General features: G+C 41.4%; 1 long non-coding RNA gene across 1 annotated transcript in view; it reads left to right on the forward strand.

The window, feature by feature from the left end:
- Positions 1-11,356, forward strand: part of LOC140118658 (uncharacterized) — a 127,365-nt gene extending 116,009 nt beyond the window's left edge. Inside the window, exons 3-4 of the long non-coding RNA XR_011853229.1 lie at positions 8,953-9,013; positions 11,043-11,356. This is a non-coding gene — a long non-coding RNA (uncharacterized lncRNA). The remainder of the gene's footprint in view (positions 1-8,952; positions 9,014-11,042) is intronic.
- The last annotated feature ends 338 nt before the right edge of the window (positions 11,357-11,694 follow it).

Genomic DNA, 11,694 nt, shown 5'->3' on the forward strand with positions numbered 1-11,694 from the left:
CTGCTGTTATGGGCAAAAATAAAAACATTTTTAGATCTGGTTGGGGATGCGAGCTTTATCCAATTCCTACCTATTTATTAAAAAGAAATCTACCATTACAGTCAAGCTTGATGAAACAAGATACATTTTAGTCAAATTTGTATTGGTGGCAAATTATATTTTACACAAAGCTTCTACAGACTGTCACCTTGTCTCTTACACAAGACTCTACAGTTGCCTCTTTGTTTAGAACAGTACTGTATAACATGGTTGGACAGTAAGCAATCCCGATGAAGCAAAGAAAAGTGGCAGGCTGCAGCAGTTCTGTCTAAAATATGGAGCAGTGGGGTGAACTCGGTAGCTCCACATTTTATAGCTTATGCAAGTCTGGGCATAACTACAGGAACAAGAGTTCTGCCTGATGCCTCTCCAACCCTCTATGTCAAGTTCAATAAAAGCAGCAACTATTTTCTATTCTATTCTACAGTCATGGCCATACGTTTTGAGAATGATACAAATGTTAATTTTTACTAAGTCTACTGCATCAGGTTTTATAATGGAAATTTGCATATACTACAGAATGTTATAAAGAGTGATCAGCTTAACGCCATTTAATTGCAAAGTCAATATTTGCCTAGAAAATGAACTTTTTCCCCCAAAACACATTTCAACTTCTTTGCAGGCCTGCCTTAAAAGGAACAGCTAAGGGTAATGCCACACATGGTATTTTGAAACAGTTTTTTGTCCGTTTTTAAGCAATCCATTAAAAACGCATGCGTTAAAAAAACGCATCAGTTTTTTGAAAACGCATCCGTTTTTGACTGGTTTTCCAAATTTGTGCAATAAAAAAACGGACAAAAACGGATGCGTTTTTTTAATGGAGTGCTTAAAAACGGACCAAAAACGCTTTCAAAACGCCATGTGTGGCATCACCCTAACATTGTTTCAGTGAGTGCTCCATTAACACAGGTGTGGGTGTTGATGAGGACAGGGCTGGAGATCAATCTGTCATGATTAAGTAAGAATCACACCACCGGACACTTTAACCCCTTAGCGTCCTGCGCCATAGCTGTACTGCGCTGAGTCCTGCAAATAGCGCTCAGCGCAGTACAGCTACTGCGCAGGGACGTTGCCGGTTCAGCTCTGCACAGGAGCAGAACCGGCGTCGGGAGTCGCGGGATGTCAGCGGTAATCTACCTGTGACATCCCCGGCTAACACCCGGAGTCAGAGTGGGCTCCGATCGCGGGTGTTTAACTCGTTAAATGCCGCGTCAGCGCAATCGCGGCATTTAACATGCCTTCCGGGGGTTTTCCCCCCACGATCCCCTCCGGCGTTTTTGGGGGTGCCGATAGTTGCTATGGCATCTCTGGGGTTTGATCGGGACCCCAGAGATGCCTAAAGGCAGTGCCTTTAAGATGGCATCTGTGACGTCATCTTAAAGGCACAGTGTCAGCCTATGCATGTGCATCAGATGATTGCTTGTTCATGTCCCATGGTGGAATAAGTAAAAAAGTTAAAAAAATATGTTATTCAATAAAAAATAAGTTTATAAACACTAAAAATGCCCATAAGCATGCCAAAACATATAAAGAGACATACAACGCTCAAAAAAGTCTAAATCATAACACAAACCCCACATTTAGAGTATCACTGCGTCCGTAACAATCCGTAGAATAGAATTAAATAAGTATTGAACCCGTATGATGAACGCCGTTAAAAAAAACTTTAAAAAAACCTCCAAAAATTATGATTTTTACCTATTAAATCCCACAAAAAATGCAATAAAAAATTATCAACAAAACATATGTACTCCAGATACTGTTGCAAAGTACAACATGTCCCACAAAAAACAAGCCATCAACCAGCTCCGTACCCAAAAAAGTAAAAATGTTATGCCACTTGGAAGATGGCGATGCAAAAATGATAGATTTCCCCCCACATTAGGGTTTTATTTGGCAAATTTAGTAAAACAAGAAAAAATATTAATGTATGGTATCCCCGTAATCGTATCGACCCATAGAATAAAGATACCATGATTATTAGGCTATACGGTGAACACAGTAAAAAAAAAAGTAAAAAAATCCAGTACAGAATTGATGCTTTTCTACTTGTGACCTCAAAAAAAGTTCCTAAATTTACAACAACAATAGGGGATACCAACCCCAAAATGGTAACACTGGAAAAAGCATCTCATCCCGCAAAAAAAATGCCGTCACATGGCCCCAATAACAAAAAAGCAAAAGGGGCCAATGAGGAAACTAAAATCCTGGCAGTTGCAGGGCGCTCCTTCCTTTCTGCACCTCGCTGTGCACCCATAAAACAAGTAACGGCCACATGTGGGAGGTCTCTGAAATCGGGAGAAATGTCATAACAAATTGTATGGTGGGTTTTCTCTTTTTATCTTTTGGAGATGTGTAAATTTTTGAGCTAAATGAACGTATGACTGACAACATTTGACCTTTCTAAATTTCGCCTCCATTTTGATTCAATTACTATGAAGATCCCAAGGAGTTAACAATCTTCCTAAAAGTTGTTTCTGATAGCTTGAGGGGTGCAGATTTGAAAATGGGTTGATTATATAGGGAGTATATATACTCCCTTCTGGGTATAACTATATGACCAGGCAACGTTATGCCATGGTACTGGGAGGGATACAGATCTCAAGAAGAGCGTGTGAAGTAATAGTTGGTAATGAATAACCATCTTTGGGTGAGACGTATAATATGTATTCAGAAAGGTAAGATCAAAGTGTGCGTGTGCAAGAGTTAGAGGTATGTTGCAAAGGTGAACCCTTCGTTGAGACCCACCGCACTGCGGGATTTGAGTCGGTGGATCCACCTGGCTTCCAACTGTAGGAGCCTACAGTCAATATTTCCCTGTCGGGTCCCATCTGGACCTGATCGATAGCCCAAAACCGCAGGGTGCTTGTACCCCCCCCCCCATGATGCAACCTCACATGCCTGGAGATCGGAGTGTCCATGCTCGTCGTAATGGAGCTGATATGGCTCGAGATCCTCCTACGAAGCTGTTGGACTGTCTTGCCTACATTGAGGCGTGGGCAGTTGCATTGTGCCACGTATATTACAGCTGTACTTTTACAGTTCATGAAATGTCTGATCGTGTAGGTAGCATTGTCGGCCGGGTTGACAAATGTCTTGGTTTTTGACATGAAGGGACAAAAAGAACAGGTCCCACAAGGGAAAAATCCAAGTATGATATTTCTTGGTCTATGAACTGATTCTGAAGTTTCTCTGAAGTGACTATGCACTAAGAGATTTTGCAGATTGGGACCTCTGCGATAGGTGATAGCGGGTCTTGCTGTCAATCTTTCTTCCGAGTCAGGATCTGCGGTGAGTATTGGCCAGTAGCGAGACATAATGTTCTTGATAGTCTCAGCATATGTAGCAAAGGTGCCAATGCATCTGATGACCTGCAAATCTCTTTTGGCAAACAGTGTATCTCTGTTGGTGTTTTTTGCCCTTGCATATGCTTTATAAAGGCATTTTTTTGGGTAACCCCGGCTCCTAAGTCTACGGTAGAGATTGTCACACTCCTTTTTAAAAGCTGTTTCATCTGAGCAGTTTCTACGCGCTCTTAGGTACTGCCCAATTGAGATGCCTGACTTCAGTGGTTGCGGATGCCAGCTTTGCCACTGTAGGAGATTATTGGTTGATGTAGGTTTACGGTAGATGTCCGTTTTGAGACGTCTCAAGGAATCTATACTAATTGTCAGGTCCAAAAAGCAGATCTCGCATTCATTGATCTCTGATGTGAATTTCATCCCAATCTGGTTACAGTTGAGTTGGTTGACGAATTCCATGAATAGGTGCTTACCCCCCCCCCCCCCCCACACACACAGGATCAAGACATCGTCTATATATCTGCCCCAGTATTATATATGCTGGGTATATTTGGTATAATCTTCAGAGAAGACTATGGTATCCTCCCACCACCCAAGAAAGAGGTTAGCGAATGAGGGCGCACAAGTCGCCCCCATTGCAGTTCCTCTAACCTGGTGGTAGAAGGAACCGTTGAACAGGAAGTAATTCCTAGTCAGTATAAAGTGTAACAATTTGAGTATAAATTTGTTATGTTACCTAAACTGCTCTCAGACCCAACCGATGTTCAATATTGCTGTATAGGGTCTCAACATCAAGACTCGCAATCATGGTAGTGGGAGTAGGTGTTAGCTCCTGTATTTTCTTAACCGTGTTTTTCGTATCTACAAGAAGGGCAAAGACAAATGGCTGCAGCATCTTATCAATGTAAATGCTGCAGGGTTGAGTAAGGCAGTCGCATCCTGAGACAATTGGTCTCCCTGGAATGGGTGACCGTCCCTTGTGCACTTTTGGCAAAGCATAGAAGGTTGCTATGCTAGGGTGTTTGTTATAGAGAACTTTATACTCATCATCACTGATAAGGTTTGCATCTTTGTCCTCAGAGAGAAGTAGATTTAATTCACCGATATAAGTGGGTGCTGGATCACTTCGGAGGATTTCGTATGTGTCACTATCGGACAATAGTCTCATAACCATGTCCACTTAATCTTTAGTGTCCATGACGACTGTGTTGCCCCTCTTATCGGAGGGCTTCACTGTTAAGTCATGGTCAGCTTGAAGTTCCTCCCAAGCCTTCATCTCTACAGTGTTGAGGTTCTTAAATGAAAGCCTCCTGTCCATTTTTAGTTTCTCAATGTCTTTAGAGACTAACTGTACAAAAGTTTCGATGTTCTTGTATTTAGAGAAGGGGGGAGTGTGCTTCGACCTGGGTCGCATGTCTGTGAGTGGAGCTTGTATATTGAGTGGACCTGTATTATTTTCCTCCTCCAATGTTAGAAGTGCCTCCAGGGCTTGTGCCTCCCTTTGCCTAAGTCTTTTCTTATCTGAATCCTCCTCTTTATGCCACTTGTGTAGTGCTAGCTTGCGTGCAAACAAATTAATATCTTTAATCCATAGAAACTTGTCACTGGGCGGTGTGGGTGTGAAAGTGAGACCTTTTTGTAGCAATGAAAGCATGTGAGGGGAAAGTGCTTTAGATGAGAGATTTATGACCAGGTTCTGCGTGGTATTATGTGTTGACGAGGGTCTCACTTCATGTTGTACCCCCATTTTTCGCGATCTCTGTGTGGTGTGCTCAGAGTCTGTGCACCTTAAAAAGCGGTGCGAGGTGTCTCTAGTATTCGTCTTGGTTCTACATTCTGCAATTGTGTCACTGTGTTGGAAGAGCATAGTGAACTGTTTACAAGTGAGGATGAGGACAAGGAAGGCAATTGTACCCCTATGGTTGGGGGATTGTGAATGCCTTCACATGGTGGCCCAGAAGTACGAGTTACAAAGTCGCTGTTATTGCCGGTAGTTCTCTTGTGACAAGGAGATTTACGATTTTTAAAGTTCTTATGTTTCGTACCTCCCTGTGAATTAGGTTGGTTCAGTCCAGAATTCTCTGTACTGGAAAAGTCAGATTCAGAAATGTCTATATATAGCGGCTTTGTGGGGTAACTCTTACTACATTTTTGGTTACTTTTCTGAGGATAGACCTTCCCTGTTTCAAAGTCTTTTCTAGCTCGGAGGTATTTCTGATGTTTCTTATCTTATAGTCTTCTCTGAAGATTATACCAAATATACCCAGCATATATCATACTGGGGCAGATATATAGACAATGTCTTGATCCTGTGGGAGGGGGGTAAGCACCTATTCATGGAATTCGTCAACCAACTCAACTGTAACCAGATTGGGATGAAATTCACATCAGAGATCAATGAAAGCGAGATCTGCTTTTTGGACCTGACAATTAGTATAGATTCCCTGAGACGTCTCAAAACGGACATCTACCGTAAACCAACATCAACCAACAATCTCCTACAGTGGCAAAGCTGGCATCCGCAACCACTGAAGTCAGGCATCCCGATTGGGCAGTACCTAAGAGCGCGTAGAAACTGCTCAGATGAAACAGCTTTTAAAAAGGAGTGTGACAATCTCTACCGTAGATTTAGGAGCCGGGGTTACCCAAAAAATGCCTTTATAAAGCATATGCAAGGGCAAAAAACACCAACAGAGATACACTGTTTGCCAAAAGAGATTTGCATCCAACTAAACAGGTCACCAGATGCATTGGCACCTTCACTGCATATGCTGAGACTATCAAGAACATTATGTCTCGCTACTGGCCAATACTCACCGCAGATCCTGACTCGGAAGAAAGATTGACAGCAAGACCCGCTATCACCTATCGCAGAGGTCCCAATCTGCGAAATCTCTGAGTGCATAGTCACTTCAGAGAAACTTCAGAATCGGTTCATAGACCAAGAAATATCATACTTAGATCTTTCCCTTGTGGGACCTGTTCTTTTTGTCCCTTCATGTCAAAAATCAAGACATTTGTCATCCCGGCCGACAAATGCTACCTACACGATCAGACATTTCATGAACTGTAAAAGTACAGCTGTAATATACGTGGCACAATGCAACTGCCCACACCTCTATGTAGGCAAGACAGTCCAACAGCTTCGTAGGAGGATCTCGAGCCATATGAGCTCCGTTACGACGAGCAAGGACACTCCGATCTCCAGGCATGTGAGGTTGCATCATGGGGGGGATACAAGCACCTTGCGGTTTTGGGCTGTCGATCAGGACCAGATGGGACCCCAACAGGGAAATATTGACCGTAGGCTCCTACAGTTGGAAGCCGCGTGGATCCACCGACTCAAATCCCGCAGTGCGGTGGGTCTCAACGAAGGGTTCACCTTTGCAGCATACCTCTAACTCTTGCACACGCACACTTTGATCTTACCTTTCTGAATACATATTATACGTCTCACCCTAAGATGGTTATTCATTACCAACTATTACTTCACACGCTCTTCTTGAGATCTGTATCCTTCCCAGTACCATGGCATAACTTTGCCTGGTCATATCTGGGACTGATCTAGTATAGAGAAAAATATCTCTATTTCCGCACACTCTGCGGTTTATAACCAGCTCATTGGCACAGGCGGCTGACAATGTTTAAGAAATAGTAGAGCACTACTAATCTCTATACACTAAGTTTACATCTCATCATTTCTTCCTATCATATCTATTGGAACTAAAATCTCTTTTCCTGCATTCGTAGTATACATAGTTGTGTCGACGATTATGGCTTAATGAGATATATATATATATACGGAAATTTTGACATTATTCAGTCAACTATTGAAAAGTGGATGGAAAAGTGGGTGTGTTTAACCATACAAATGGCAATGTACATGTACAATGTATGGTAACTAAGAGCATATAGGGTTTTAAAAGCAATAGCCATATGATATTTCATTGATAGGTGATCTAACAATGTGCCTGTCAACATATATCAACTTAAACATCTGCATAGGCTCACTATTGTAATATGCCGCAAAACATCAGTATTGCAGTATATTACTCTAGACAACTGATGGCATAATCACTTTTAAGGCCCTGAAAAAAAAAAAATAAAGCTGTAAAAAATTTTTTAAAGAATGTACAAATTAAAATAAAAATCATTCAAAAAATTATAAAATGCCCTATCCAATATACAATAAACTCCATATAACATAAAAAAGTGAAAATCACCTCACAAATCCTTGCAATCAGTGCTAGCATGAAGGCGACACCATGATGGCTAAGATCATTGCTCACAAGACGTCATTGGGGAGCGAAAATCTGTTGCTATGAAAGACTCAGGTCACACAAAGACCCGAGGCTGTCTAGTTTCAAGGTAAATGACACCTAGGTTTTTATTTATTATTTTTTTTCACTGCGCACTTTGTGTATATAATCTTACCTTTATCCTGCTATGTAATTATTTTATTAGTATGACGCATCATGTAGTAACATTTTGATATACACTATTACTTGGTAACATAGTGATGCCTTGTACCGATAATATACAAATACTTTGTGCATGCTATAGACCTATTGGGGCAGATTTACTTACCCGGTCCATTTGCGATCCAGCGGCGGGTTCTCCGACGCTGATTCGTGACTTCCGGCGATTCACTAAGGTAGTGCGCCCGATGTCCACCAGGTGTCGCTGCTGGGCTGAAGTCCGCCGAGGTCCGCCGAAGTTCACCAAGCTAGGCTGGGTGCAGGTAAGTGCGTGTCAAGCAACACATTTTTTTAAAAAAATACGACGTTTTTTCCTAATTCGTCTGGTTTTCCGATGGCCACGCCCCCAATTTCCGATCGCGTGCACCAAAAACCTGGGGCAATTCAGGGAAAAACTGTTATTCAGGAAACACGTCGGAAAATCGTGATTCGGGCTCTTAGTAAATGACCCCCATTATCTGTGTGAAAATCTGGCCTTTGATCGCAGGGACAGATATAAATCTTGTTCTGTATTGTTGCTTAAAGGGAACCCGTCACCACTATTTTCACAAATACAGGTAGTGGCAGGTTCCTATAGAGCTCTAGTAACTATCTGACATGCGTGGCCTAATGTCATGTGACCAGGGTGACATCATCAAAGGTCCTTGAGCTACTTAATATGAAAACTATACCCCATGTACATATTTGACCACATAAAACCATCACAGCAGCCTCCATGGACTTCTACTCCTCTCCATGCAGGCTGCTGTTATTTCATGTGATAAAATATGCTGTGATTTCATGACATATATGCTTAGTGTAGAGTTCCTAATGCTACAAAAGCTATAGGACCTGCGATGATGTCACCCTGGTCACATGACATTATAGCAGCGTACAGAGATAGGGATGGGGAGGAGCTGCTGGATTCAGCCTGAGGAGGCCACGCCCACCTGGACTCGCTGTAGCCATGCTTAGTTACCAGATAAAACTATAAAGTTAAATATATGGGAATCTCAGGGGCATAATTTTTAGCTACAAGCAGGGTGTCAAATAGTTATTAGAGCTCTATAGGAACCTGTCACTACCTGTATTTGTGAAAATAGTGGTTACGGGTTCCCTTTAAACTCTCATCTGTCGCCATTTTGTTTTTCCAGCGCTCGTATGTGTATCACCGCGGCGTCCCGCGCCATTATGCCTGTTTCTACACACCTGCTGGTGAGTATGATGCATTTATGGGAACTTTGCACCATAGGGGGCACTTTCACTCCTGAGCAACTCTCCAGAAGGAGACGGAACGTTTGGGGAGCCCTCTACCTCCTATATCTGCACTAACCACCCCACTGCTTTATGACTTTGACACTGACTTACCAACATCCTATCTGCTTCTTATTTACCTAACTGGTTGCTTCTATATGATTTTTTTTGCAGATAGGTGCGGTTTTTCATACTTATGTGATATTGGTTTGTACCTTGGTTGTTATCTATATTATAGATGTACTACTAGGGGTGGTCTATGAATAACCTATTGTAAGAGTAGTTAGGTAGAGTAGGTTTGTAATCTCACCCAGTTAATTCAACTACTCGTTTGTGACTTGTAGAGTATTTTTCGGACTGTAAGGCGCACCGGAGTATAAGGCGCTCCATCAATAAATACCTGCTAAAATGTCTAGGTTCATATATAAGGCGCACTGGACTATAAGGCGCACCTGATTATAAGAATAAATGACCAGCAGGTGGCAGACCTGTGCACAGTTCAAGGCAGCTGTTGTCTGTAAGTAAGGTTCATATATAAGGCGCACCTTTGATTTCTGAGAAAATCAAAGGATTTTTTGTGCGCCTTATAGTCCGAAAAATACGGTAATTGTGTACATTTTTAATTGTTTTTAATATGCTATCTCTTTGTTGGGGATATTTTTGGTTAATAAAGATTTACAATATATTTATTACTTGGCCGTATGATACACATCTTTTCTCTTTGTTCAGTACTGATTCATATACAGTGTGTCGGCACATGTTGTTCATGATTTTTTGGTTGTGCAGGGTCCAATATTGAGTTGTCCAAGGCTGTCTAGTTTCACACCATTTATCACAATGTGCACTTTGCATATTGTAATAGATGATGTGGAGAATCCCCATATAATGCCATACAGTGGTATAATTCTCACAAAGACAAGATTCTTTGTTATACTTAGGATAACAAAATAACACATTCTCTAATTCACTGTTATTAGCAAAAATACAGCATTTCCCAGATGTAATTCCTACCAGTCTCTGTCCTGGTGTACACAATTTCGGTTGCCCCTTGATCCGACCATAAATCTTCAGATTTTTATGGTCAGGCAGGACAGATTCTTCTCATAAATTGATTCTCCTTTCTGCTTCACGCAGTGTGATCTCTGCCCTTCCCCCTCCATTACAAGATGAACTCACACATAGACACTTCCTGCTAGCAAGCAGCAGCGTGACAGATAAGATCTTTAGAGCAGGGGAGGAATGCATGTAGTAGAACTGACTGTGTGTGTGTTATAGTTGAGTTAGCAGAGGTAATTGTGTGTTATATCCATCTCATCGACCTAATATTATCTCATCTCTGATCGGTCTCATCTCTCTTTTACTCTTGTCAGATATAAGTAGAATGTCCAGAAGCTAAATGCAAGTGTAGATAAACCTGTGCTCTGACAATCTTAGCACATTGTCAGCTCTCTAAAATTCTAAAGTAAGAGGTTAAAATAATCTTTATTGTGTAAACATCACTAGGGATAGGGATTGTTTTTGCATATAAAAAGACCAGGAGTTACTGCATGTCCCACAGTCGGCCCGTGGTATTGAATACTGAATCCAGGTGGTCAGGTAGAGCTTAATAACACATGTCTGACCACCGTTGCCAGAGTGCATTGGAGGTCACATCCAAGGACAGCTATCAAGGAACAACATGGCTACATTTATAGGAATAGGATCTTCACACAGTTAAATATTTTAATAATATCCAATATATAAAATAATTATCCCATATGGTGAAAGCATAACAGAACAGTATATCCCAATGGACACTTTTTCACAATTTTTCCACTGATAAAAATTAGAGGGTATTGCTTCAAAGGCAAACACCGGTCTGGGTTTTGCTCTTTTATAGAATCTTTGGATGGGTAGATACATGGAACTTCAAAGTGAAGTTTAGAAGCATGGTTTTATTAGGTGTCCAGTGATGGTACCAGTATAACCTCTCTTTGCTCTTCCTTTGCAGAGGTCTTACCCATCCTAGATGAAGGTTTGACCCAAGGGGCGGAGCCCTAGAGTGACAGAGTTCATTTAACATGGAGGTTAAAAAATCAGGGCAGAGATGTAACATACGCTGATGCTGTGTGGGGTCCTTGTTCTTTTCTGGGTAAAGTTACAGAAAATGTTGTGCTGGAGAAAATCCTGAAGCCCTTCCACTGTTGGCCGTAATAAAGCTTACTCATTGTTCATCTGTTAACTTGATTGTACCAACACCTGTATTTTATAACTCTGTCCACTGGATATACACTGCTCAAAAAATAAAGGGAACATTATAATACTACATCCTAGATCTCAATAAATTAAATATTACAGATACCATTCTTTATTTGTTACATTTTGCAATGTATTGAGAATAATTAAACATAAAAATGATCAATTAAAAATAATAACTCATGGAGATCCATATTTTAAGTGATACTCAAAATCAAAGTGGTAAATCAAATTTCAGGCTTTAGTGAAAATACCTCAAGACAAGGAAATGAGGCTCCATAGTGTGTGGTCTCCATGTGCCTGTATGACATCCCTACAATTCCTGGGCATGCTCCTGATGAGGTGGAGGATGTTCTCCTGAGGGCCCACCAGATCTGGGTTAAAGCATCAGTCAACTGGTGGTCTGT

Source organism: Engystomops pustulosus, chromosome 2 (assembly GCF_040894005.1).
Source record: "Engystomops pustulosus chromosome 2, aEngPut4.maternal, whole genome shotgun sequence".
In the NCBI taxonomy this organism is placed as follows: domain Eukaryota; kingdom Metazoa; phylum Chordata; class Amphibia; order Anura; family Leptodactylidae; genus Engystomops; species Engystomops pustulosus.